The sequence below is a fragment of the Arvicanthis niloticus genome, chromosome 4 (genome assembly GCF_011762505.2).
Source record: "Arvicanthis niloticus isolate mArvNil1 chromosome 4, mArvNil1.pat.X, whole genome shotgun sequence".
NCBI classification, from domain to species: domain Eukaryota; kingdom Metazoa; phylum Chordata; class Mammalia; order Rodentia; family Muridae; genus Arvicanthis; species Arvicanthis niloticus.
Window position 1 is genome coordinate 111,224,859 of NC_047661.1, and position 12,500 is coordinate 111,237,358.

Sequence of the window (12,500 nt, forward strand, 5' to 3'; positions counted from 1 at the left end):
ACCCTCATCACAAAGACAATCTGTGTGCAGGTAAACATGAAATGGAGTGACTCTAACAAAGCTTGAAAACAGTGTTCCTATCAAGGTCCTTCTACTTTGTGAGAAATGATAAACTCTAATCAATGAAATGGTTTTCTCAGAATCATAGAAATCAAACAGTGCTGAAGTTACAAGTTAAAATTCAGATGCCTAATAATATGTTAGAACCATTTCCCACATTATGTGGCCATTGGTGCTAGCAGAGTTTAAGCTGTATTTAATTCAGTCCCTTGCAAACAAGACTTCCTCATGCAAGTGTATTAATGGGTATAAGCAATGATGTCTTTAACCCCTGTGTCATAATGTCCTGTTGAGAAATATTAAAAACTTATTCAACATCTCCCCCTCATCACTTTAGAATTACAAGTGGTTACTAACCCTTCCTCTGTAAACCAACTACACTTTCAATGACAGTACCTTCTTACTCTAATGCTATTGTGTTAATTGATTATTTTATTATTCATCTCCTAGTTACCTCTTAGTTTTCCTTACTTTTACAAAAACTAAGTTATTTGTGTGACTTTATAATTGAACAGCTTCAATATTTCCCACATTTTACATTACGAAACTCAACACCCTTTATTGTGATATACAAAACTCATGGGCTCCCTCAATTCCACCTTGTGCTTTCTATTTCCCCAGTAGCTCTTCTCAATATTTAACTGATCACATTTCCTCTGAACTTGTTCTCTTTCCTGTCCATAACTGTATAGTGTAAAATGTGAGTAGAACATAATGTTAATACTTAAAGTCATAAGTGGTAATTAGAGTATATTTTAAACATCAAATAAGACCTCTGTTTAACAGTATGTTAACTAGATAATAAGTAGAATAAAAACAAAAATATAAACAGAAGATAAATTATTGAAAATCAAATCTAGAACAGCCTGCATTAAAAGAACATGAAGGGAATATACATAGACAAAAGAACCAGGATGTATACAACCAGTGATCTTATCAGAGATGATTCAGCTCAAGTAAATAGTGAAAGATGTGTATAAAATTTTAAACTCTCAAAAAAAAAAACAACAAATAAGTTTATATCCATGAATGAATGAAAAAATACTTAAAAATTTAGGTGATTGTTTTTTCAAACCAAGAAAGACGATTACAGATAGGAACTTCAGGCAATCCTGGGGAGTCCTTAATATTGAAAAGAAACCCTGGAAAAAATAAGAGAAGTGAACAAACCCACCAAAGAAATGAGGAGTGCCACAGGGTTATGTTTATAAACTGCTTTGAGTCTACAGGAAAACATCAAAAACAAAAGAAATACACAGTGCTTACATTGTGGTTGTGAAATTGCCAGAAGAAGATGTTTAAACATTGCTATAGAATCCAGAAACCAAAAATAGAACTTTATGTATGAGATGGATTATCATCAATGATGCTACAGCAGTGAAAATGGTCAAGGAACATATATATTTGCCCAGTATAATCAGAATGGCTGAATACACAAGGTAAGTTGGATGTGTCATTGTCTCAGTAGCCATGTGATAAAGGTTTTGTCTCTATCTTGGTACTAGAGGGGGGTGGCTTACACTCAAGAAGCAAATCCCAGGGTAGATCTTCTCACTTCTGCCCATTATGTGAATGTTTTTGCTCTGCCTGTGACTTTTCAGAACCTACAGTTTGACATCCCTAGCCAAAGGTTTAACAGCAATGTCTTCACTGCCTTTAGGAGAGGACAGATGTGTGTCATATATAGTTATACAATCAGGTAAAGTATGAGATACCCACTTTAATAATTAAAATCAAAGATTAATGAATTAGGCTTCTTAAGCAAAATCAGACAATTAGTTGAGACAGAAGCATCATGAAAGGTACTGAGGGAGACAATAGATGACTCCATGAGTCACTGTGCATCCATAAAGCTACTGCAGCAGCATTCATGCACAGACTGCTAATATTGTTGATGGCTTCTTCATTCTGATAGGTTCAAGATTTTATTCTCTTTATAAACTTAACAGTCAACCTGCTGCAGTTTTGTAGCTTCTGAAATAAGGCATGAGACTACTAGGTCATAAAACAAATGGCTGGAGCTAGAGAGATGACTTGGTTATTAGAAGATATATTCTCCTTACAGATGGCCTGAGTTCAGTTTCCAGCACCTATGTTGGGCAGTTCACAACTGCCCTTAGCTCCAGCCCCAGGGACATCAGATATTTCTGTGATGCAAGGGCATCTGCGCTCAACATACCCACAGACAAGTGCATACATACAACTAAATATAAAAGTAAAATCTTTATCTGTAAATGGTAGTATATACCTTTAATCTTAGCACTTGGGAGGCAAAGAGATATAGATCTCTGTGATTCTAGACAAGATAGTATGTATATCAAGTGTCAGATCAGCCAGAGCTACATAGTGAGACCTTAACAAAGAATAAATGTACAAATAAATATATAAATGAGTATATAGGTAGATATAAATACATGATAGATAGATAGATGATAGATAGATAGATAGATAGATAGATAGATAGATAGATAGATAGATAGATAGATAGACAGATAGATTCATTATAGTGGACTTCAATACAAAATAGCAAGAAGAGTGAGTTTCAGTTATATTTTCCTTATTTCACCCAGTTCTTTAAAAAATAATATAGAACATTTAAATTAGATTTCATGTACTTCATCCATTTGAGCCAGCTAAGACGTCACAAACTTACAAAGCCCCAGTCATTCACAGAGTGCTCCAAAGTCCAGAAATAAAATCCTGCCCATTTTTTCAATGATGGACATTACTTTAATTGCATTGGGTAGATGATAAATTTTATGTCTGTTTCATAAGAAGAAAGCCAAGTCTGTCCTCTGACCTCGCTTCTAATATTGCTTACTATAGGATGTTCCATAAATATGACCAATAAAATATTCAGCAATGTGAGAAACCATGGAAAGATATCTCCCAACAATAAGTTCAGGTATAACATCAAGGCAAACGCACTGATAATGCTGCTACTTATATTTCATGGCATGCAAACATGATCAATAATTTCAGAGGCATTTTCTTTTTGAATAATAAAAGGTCATTTTTAAATTGCTAGAGTTGGCAGCTTCATAAAGTACTATGAAGAATACGATGAAACACTGATTCTCAACTACTATTGTAAGTTACATATTCCACTTCCATTTTGAATAATCTTACATTCTTTTTATTGTTACATATTGTTTAGGGCCTGATGAGAGGTAACAAATTATCTTCTTGTAATTGCTTAATGTGTGGCCACTGAACACATGAACTTCACATTACAAGTTGAAACTTTAAAAGAATAAAATAAAAAGGTAAAGTACTGTGAGAAAAAAAATTTATAACAAGAGAATATGAAACAGCTTTTGAGACATTTGCTTATATTTTCTTGGAATTTACAACTAGATTGGAAATAATCTTCTTTCTCAAGCACTGTAGTTAAAAACAAATAATCTATAGAACAACAGATTAGCACTAAAGAGCAGACATGACCACAGGCCCCATGAGAACGGTCTCTCCTAATAAGCATGAAACTCTGAGGCCAGTCTTCTCAGTTTTAGAAATAGCAATAGGGATCCTGGTACTGGTTTTAAAGTAATGAAGAGCACGGAGAGCAGCTGAGGCTTGGCATTGTAGGTAAGACTGGAATCTCTGAAGAGAGCCCAGGAGAGGCTGCAGGTGCAGCCCCAGTTACAGCGAGGGACCCCAGCAGTTTTGGAGGTGCCATTGCTATGGGACAACCATGAAGAATAGCATCAACAGTGGAGTTGAGCTTCCTGGAGCTCAGAAGACATGCTGTTTGTGCTGTAGAGGGCAGAGCTGGAGATGTGACCCAAGCTCTCTGGAAGAGCCCAAAATACGATGAGTTCCAGATAATTGAATGTTGAGTTATTTATATTGTTGGAAATTGATTTTACTTCAATCTGATTGTAACTATTTCTTGGTTCTTCCTTCTTGAAGTAAAGTATTTAACTTAACTTTGTTTTAACAGTAGTTCATAGTTGAAAGACAGAATTTTAAATGACTCGATTTTAAAAGTGATGCACTATTTAAAAGGGACTAAAATTTTAGTGTGTTTGAATTTGTAAATACTGTGGGACATTTAAAGTTATTTTTATTTTTAATGTGAGATCTTGGGAATGAATAAGAAAGAAAGGATTGCGTCTTAATGGTGATGTGTTTGTTTGTGTGTCAAATTGACAAGAAGTCAGTTGTGCTGGCTATTCTTATGTCAACTTGACAGAAGCTAGAGTTATCCAAAAAGAGCAAATATCAATTGAGAATATGCTTCCATAAGGTCTTATTTTAGGACATATTCTTAATTAGTAATTGAAAGGGGGAGAGGCTAGCCCACTGTGGGTGGAGCACTCCCTTGTTTGGTATCTATAAGAAAGCAGGCTGACCAACCAAGGGAAGCAAGCCAGTAAGCAGCACACTTCCATGGCCTCTGCATCAGCTCCTGCCTCCTCTCAATCCACTTTAGTTTCTGTCCTGACTTCCTCCCCATGATGAACTATGATCTGGAAGTGTAAACTGAATAATTCCTTTCCTTCTCAATTTGCTTTTAGTCGTGGTGTTTTACCACAGCAATGGTAATTCTAACTAAGACAAAAGGAGAACGATTTGGGAAGAAGAAGTGACTAGAGGCAGGGTTAGTAATCTGAGTGACTATAATCAAAAAACATATATGCATATAGAAAGAAATCACAATGATATTCACAATTCTTTATAATTAAAATAGGCTAATAAGTAAATACATAAACTTCACATCTCAGACCACTCCTGCCCTATCTGTTCCTTTGCACTCCTCTTCCCACTGGCTATAATACTAAAATCTTCTTCCACTTTTTAACAAACCTGATGCCATCTTGTTTCTTGGATTTTTTTCTTCCTAATGATTTTCAACAGTCTAGTATGTCCATGCCATCTCAAGCATTTGTACTCAGAACTGCATACTATATACTCAATACTTAGTCTTTGTTTGGGGATTTTAATGTGCTATAATAAAGGGGGTGTGCTTGGTAACTAAAGTAAAGCAGAATCATTATAGAACATAGGGGTCACAGCCTGTGCCCCAAGTCAGGATTGCCACCCATTCTCAAGCCGGTTAGAAGAGCCACAGTAATAGTACAAAGCAGAAAAAAATGTTTTTGTATGTGTCTACAGTGTAAATAGAGACGGATATCCTCTGACAAGCAAGTTTTCTTTGGATCCTGAGGAAGTGAGACTGAAGTTTAAATAGAGGGTCAAGGATATGGCTCCTACCATTGTCTGGCTACAGTTTCAGGCTGGTCTGACAAGTTAGAACTGTGAAATCTCTTTGAAGAAAAAATGCCCATGTTTTCCCATCCCAGTACCTTTCTCTTTACACAGCATAAGAAGCCTGGGGAAATTTCCATTGCTTCAGCATCCATTGTTTTAATAGTCTGATTGACTAAAAGAAACAAGAGTCACCAAAATATCTTCATCTCTGCCAAACTAATTACAGAATCAGCATTGAGAGTGAGACAGATCTCGATGGATATGCTGTACCTTCTCAATGACAGGGAGATGCCCACAGTGACAGTTACCTGTGATGTACACAGGAGTGACTAAAATAATACATGTGGAACCCACACATCCCCAAACAAATGCTTTATAAAGAGAGAGAACAATACCTTAGCAACTGTTGTTTTTCACTAAATCTGTTATTTGACAGATCTTTTTATTACATTTTCCTTAATTGTAATCCCACAGATATTATTAAAAGTCACTCTATTTCTTTGGCCAGTGGGTTGGACCAATTTTAAAAAAAATGAAATTCCTTCAGAAGGTAGTTATTTTTAGAGGGAGGTTATGCCTGAGCTCAAGCTCAGGAAACTTCTCTTCAGGATGCAGAATGACAGTAAACTTCTGGCTACTTCTATTAAAATATATTATTTTCCTGGAGTACCATGAGAGAAGAAACTGTCAGAATATTACTGTGGGTGAGAAAAGGGACTATCATACCTTTTCTATTCTGTCTTTCATGAAGCCTAACCCTGGGCCATTTTTGATACCTCACTATGTCTTCTGGTTCAAACCTTACACACCATAGTCCATAGTCCACAGCCTTCAGTTATATGAAAGCCTACACTTGTAGACATTAGCTTCTGTAATCATTAGACAAAAAATACTATAATGGAAAATTTTGTGTCCACATCCATCTCTGGTAAGTGTCTTCAGTAATGTGACTAAGTGCAATGAAAAACTTGAGACAGAATTCAACCAAAATACAAAATGCCACAGGAATGATGCCCCTCCTCTCCCTCCCTCCCTCCCTCCCCTGTCTCATCATTCCTTCTTTGTTTTTCTTTTTCCATTCTTCTTTTTCTGTTTTGTTCAGTTTCTTGACTTATTAGGAAATTAATTGCATTGTATACTAAGGAGACACTGTCTGTCTGTTATTACACTGCATATAATACTGTCCTTGATCTTAAACTAATCAACTTGGAGAAATAAAAGAGGAAAAGAAAAGAAACATCTTCATTTACCTTCTCTCAAACATAGACTACTTTGACTGTTATACAAATAGTTATTTTCTTCGTTACATGTCTAAAGTGTTAACAATTAGCCAGGGAATGGGAAGAAATGGTGTGTGGGGAACTCTTAAGAGAGTGAGAATTACAAAATTAATTTCAAACATCTATAAGGAGGACAAGGATAGAGGAGAGGCAAAATGACAGGAAGAGCAGGAGAGAAGAAATGAGGGAGGAGGAAGGAATAAGCTAAAGAGAAAACCTGATGCTTCTTGTCACATACTGCATCTCTACTGACCAGCTCTGGATGATTCCCTAGTCCAAAGCACCATGTGTGATCAAATCCCACGTGTAAACACACATGCTCCAAGCTATGTCTCTGCTAAAGGAAAGGATAAAATATGAGGAGAGAAATTAATTCTGTGACTGACAAAATGAAGCTGAAATACTCCATACAATTTCTCTGAGCCATTGAATACATAAAGGAGAGGAGCTAGTTGGTGCTATCAAAAATGTCGTACACAACAGGGAAAATTTCAAGAAATACATTGCAAAATTTCTTCTAAAAGGCTTTCAATACAGGATAAACAAGTGCCCTCTCTCTTTCTCTCCGTGTGTGTGTGTGTGTGTGTGTGCGTGTGTCAGCGCGTACACACACACACGCTTCTTATTGTTTTATTTTTTGTATTTTAAGAAAGGAAAATAACATAAAGTTGGATGATAGTGGAGAATCTGGGGAGAATTGGGGGATGGGAAAATATGATCAACATATATTGCATTCTAACTTTCAAAAGATAAAATGAATTCCAATTCCATATTTAACAAAAAAAAATCTTCTGAAAGTGACCATTTTTAAAATAATGTCATACCACTGAGAAGAAGACATTAAACAATGTATGTTTAGAAGTATTTTGAATTTAAAGACCTTTCACATTACCTAGCTAGGTGGACAAATAAGCCGTGACTTTTTTTTTTTTTTTTTAACAAATATCCACATATCATTCCCATCTCCTAGACCTGGAAATGGATTTTAGAGCTTGGGAGCATGACAGAAACATCTTCTGCTGGATTTAAAGGCTGGCTTGGTGGTCCTGTGAAAGAAGATTAGGGTGGCTGTAGAGAAAAGCAGGGCTGGACTCGCCTCAACTATCAAAGATGAGTCATGGCTGCGGGTTAGTCAAGCTGACCCTCAGCTTGAAGGAATTGCAAAATGAAAAATAAATACCTCTACTGTCATGGAATGCGTGCCATTTCAGAGAGAGAGAGAGAGAGAGAGAGAGAGAGAGAGAGAGAGAGAGAGAGAGAGAGAACAACCCTTTGTGTTTGCTCTGCTTGGAAAAAAAATGAAAGAAAATTGTGTATCTCTTAAGTGGCGACTGATTATTTACCTATGAACGAGGCCATCCGTATCTTTATAGCAAGTCATTACTTGAGCTGTATCTAAACAGCGCGTTCTAGTCATCAGTCTCAGCAAAAGGAACAGCAGAAGCCCCCACAGAAGCCAGGGTGCAAATCCCTTTATCTGTCTTTGATTATATCTAAACGGGATGGTTAATGGGCCTTGTGCTGAAGCTTCTAGTAAATTGGTCATTTGCTTTCACTGTCACATTCTGGAATGGCTTCCAGGAAAAGCCGGCAAAGGAATTAATATTTACCTCTGTAGCCATGATTTTCCCCCACAGCTCCCCTCCTTCTCCTTGTGTGGACCCTTGAGAATTATAGGAGAAAAGGATGAGCAGGGAGTGGCAGGGAGACGCGGTCTTCCAGTGCCACCTAGTGCTGCTTTTATTTCTGAACTGCACTGGAGATTTTTATTAATGGCCGAGTAATTCCAGATGGTTTTCGCCTTACATGACTGAGGCCACTCAATCTTTATTCCATATGGAATGCATTTCAATAATAATAATTTCTGCAAATAAGGAAATGAAGGAAACAATACTCGAGCATAATGGAAATTTGAAAGGCAACCCAGGCAAGATATTCCGAACTATGTTTTCTGAAAAGTTGCCTTTTAAAATTCTGAGTTCTTCCCTGGGGAACAGTTGATGTGGCGTTCCTTGTTGCTTGTAGTTCTTTGTGTCGGGTTGAGGCTCCTGAGCTCAGGGTGTCTACTCCTTTCACAAAGGGGGTCTATTTCTGTTGTCAGTGCTCAGGTCATGTATAGGACGACAGGGGAAAATGATGTAATTATCATAATCTCAAGAAGGTTGTAAAAAAAATCAAATTACTACCAAAACTCAAGAAAATAAAGGCTATTCTTTAATTTTAAAAATAAGTTTGATCTATAAAAATAGCTATCAGTTCTCTAATTTGACAGAATCAACTAATATTTAATGATTTCTTCAATACTAGATCTACCCAAGCATCTACTAGCATGGATGAGAAATGTAAAAAACTCTGGTTGGTTGGTTGGCTTTTCTGTTAAAATGAGGTTTGTAACCCTGCAGCTTGCAAACCTTTGTTGTAGGGAATCGCTTTTCCTCCTGTCCGTGTAAGTTATACTGCAACTAACATTCTGTTCATGGAATAGGAAAAGTGAAAATAAACAGCCTTTGAATGCAGTAGATGTGTGTGTGTGTGTGTGTGTGTGTTTGTGTTACAGAGGGTATGCAAGACATGTGTACTGCGTCTGTTTGATGTGTGAATGTAGAGTATGTAAATGTGTTATGTGGAGTGCATGTGTACATGGTGTTGTGTGTGTGTGTGTGAGTCTGTTAAACGTGTTATTTGTAGTGTATGTGTTCTGTGGTATATATACATGTGTGTTATGTGTATGTATATGTAGTACATGTGAATGTGGTACATGTGTTATTTATGGTGTATGTATGTGTTATGTGGTATGTATACATGTGTGTTATATGTGATATATGTATGCATAGTACATGTGAATGTGGTACATGTGTTATTTGTGGTATATGTATAAGTGTTATATGGTATGCGGTATGTGTGGTGTGTATACATGTGTGGTATGTGTGGTGTGTTATAGGGTATGCATGTATGTTATGTATGAGTATATTATATGTGGTATGTGTGTGTCTAAGTGCGTGGTGAATATGTGTATGTGTGTGTGTATGTATATGTATGTCTAATGGAAGCTAAAGTTCACTAAACCTGGATCTCACGGAAAGGCTAAGACCAAAAGATGTTTTTGTTTCTGGCTTCTTGGTGCTAACGTTTGCATGTGTGTGTCACTGTGCCAGGATTTATATGTGTGGTGGTATGGTCATGTTTGTGCAGCCTGCACTGCCCACTTTTCTCACTTTCCCACAAAGCTCTGATTGCTGTCGGTGTTGATAAGGCTATTGTATGAGAAACTCAACTCCATCTTAGTTTGACGGCATTATCTATGCTGAATTGCAGGGATAATGGCACTTCCACAGCTACAAGAGCTCCAACTTATAAATTCAGATTCCAGGCTCTACAGACAGAATGGAAAATTTTGGTTTAATGTGCTAGTTAAACATTAAACAAAGTAAAGCTTCTGTGTGAAATGCAAGTGTTGAATGATACTTTGCAAAAGTGGTAACTCTTGAATCTTGATTGACAGTATTTTGACAGCACATTTCATCCTGTCAAAACTGGCTGTGATTTGTGATGGATCAACAGAAAGAAAGAAAGAAAGAAAGAAAGAAAGAAAGAAAGAAAGAAAGAAAGAAAGAAAGAAAGAAGAGGGAGGGAGGGAGGGAGGGAGGGAGGGAGGGAGGGAGGGAGGGAGGGAGGGTGTTGGGAGCCGCAATATAATCTGCCACCCCAAGATGGCGCTAGCCTCGTGTTTTAAACAATTATCTGCGCAGATGCAAGGCAGAGAGCCCGCCAAAGTCACTGAATATTGGGTGGTGAGCGAACAGCCAATCAGAAGTGAATACGTCACTCTAGACTGTATTTAAGCAAGGCCCCTTCCACATCTCTTCCCTTCCGCGTTTTCCACGTGTGTGATACTGAGTAAAGCCTCGTTTTGCAGTAACTACCCGATTTCTGCCTCTCGTGTTTTCTCTTCCACGGATGGTAAAGGGCTCGGGGTGCACGTTAGATCAGGGAGGGAGGGAGGGAGGGAGAGAGAGAGAGAGAGAGAGAGAGAGAGAGAGAGAACAAAAACTGAAGAATACATGGTATTCTAAAATTGATAATAGCTTATCATTTCCTTAAAAATATTTTTTCAGAGACTTTGCTCTCTCTCTCTCTCTTGTTCTTTCTCTCCCTCTCTCCCTCTCTCACACATATACACACAGTCATAGACACATACATAGACATACACAGACCCACACACACACATACACATCTCTGTGTGTATGCTCTATAAATTTAGAAACATTTACTGAGTTATAAAACATAATGGGGGAACACAGACTCCCAGTTAAACATCTTTTTTCACTGAAAGAAACTTTTGATACCATGATTTGGTTACATATAATTGAGTTGTTGGCCAAAGTAACCCCCTATTGGAATCACCAAAAAGGAGGCTGTTGCCAAGACTATAAGTTGCTTTCCACAAGCTGACAGTAAGGTCCAATTGTTGAAGACAACACCGATACATCTCAAACAGCATGAAGATGCCCAGCTAGTGCCTGCATAGAGACTTCATCCCTATGTTCCAGTATCTTTGGTACAAGAAGGTACTCTGCACACTATTGAAAAATATATAAAGAGCAAGCCAACCACATACCGTTTATCTACAATGGTGTATTATCTGCACATTGTGCTAGGACAATGGTGGCAGAAAGCTTGGGAATAAACCACCAGTATCTGATTTGTCCTAAGGCCCAGTACTTCTATCTCATAGATAGAACCCATACCCATCACTGCTTAGGTAACCAGAAAACAGAGTCTAGATACCCAAGTGACTTACAGGGGAACCAAATAATACTAGTCTAAAAAAATAAGAAAAGAAAAATATATAGTGATAAAACAACTCCCAATTATACTCTGGTGTACTCATAGTTCAGTGCCTTGTTCTTTGTTCAGCTATCATCAGACAAGCTTTTCTCTGTCAGGAGATGGGAGCAAACATAAAAGACCACAGCTAAATACTAAGCATATAGTGAGAAACCTTGAAACTCTCTGTCCTTAAGAGGTTGTCTCCCAAAGCTCTCAAAACTCTCCCCTCAGAGCTTGGGGAAAGAGGAGACAGAAAGAGGGTAAGAGTCAGAGGGGATGGAGGACACCAAGAAAGAAAGGTCTTCTAAATCAATGTGAGCAAAGTCCATATGAACTCACAGAGCCTGAGGCAGTATGTGCAGGGTCTGCACCAGGTCCTCTGCACTTATATTATGGCTTCCAGTTTAGTGCTTTTATGAGATTCCTGAGTGTATGAACGGGCAGGTCTCTGATTTTTCTGCCTTCTCTTGGGCTCTTTTCCTTCCGCTAGTTTGTCTTGTCCAAATTTGATGTCATAGGTTTTTTTTTTTTCAAATCTTATTATATTTTATTTTGTTATATATATTTAAAATGGATGGGTGGATGAATGGGTGTGTGGGTGAGTGGATGGATGGATGGGTAGATGAATGGATGCATACATGATAACCTAACCACTAGGGTAAAGATTAACAACTGAACTCTCACTTATACCTACCGGGAGAAGGGAAATATCAGTGTTCTACAATGGAGCAACACTTCTGGTTTTATCAACCACTCCAGGATAGGCTTTTTGTTCAGGAGGAGCTGATGAAAATATAAGGACTCTACAGCTTGTGTGTGTGTGTGTGTGTGCTTTTGTCGGTTACAGTTTCATGTTTTGTTTTCCCTCTTGGTTGTTGTTTTATTGGTTTGGGAGGATTTTCTTGTAGCATTAGGTTTTAGTTTGTTTTTTGAGAAAGTACTTAAAGTTGCGTGGGTAGGGAAGGGTGAAGGGTCTGGAGAGACTTGGGGAAGAGAAACAGTATGATCAAAATATATTTAAATTAAGCTTATTTTAAATAATAAAAAATATAATTAAAAACATACCAAAGTGAGCTCAGAAGAGATATGTAAAATCAGTCCAATGCATGATAAATT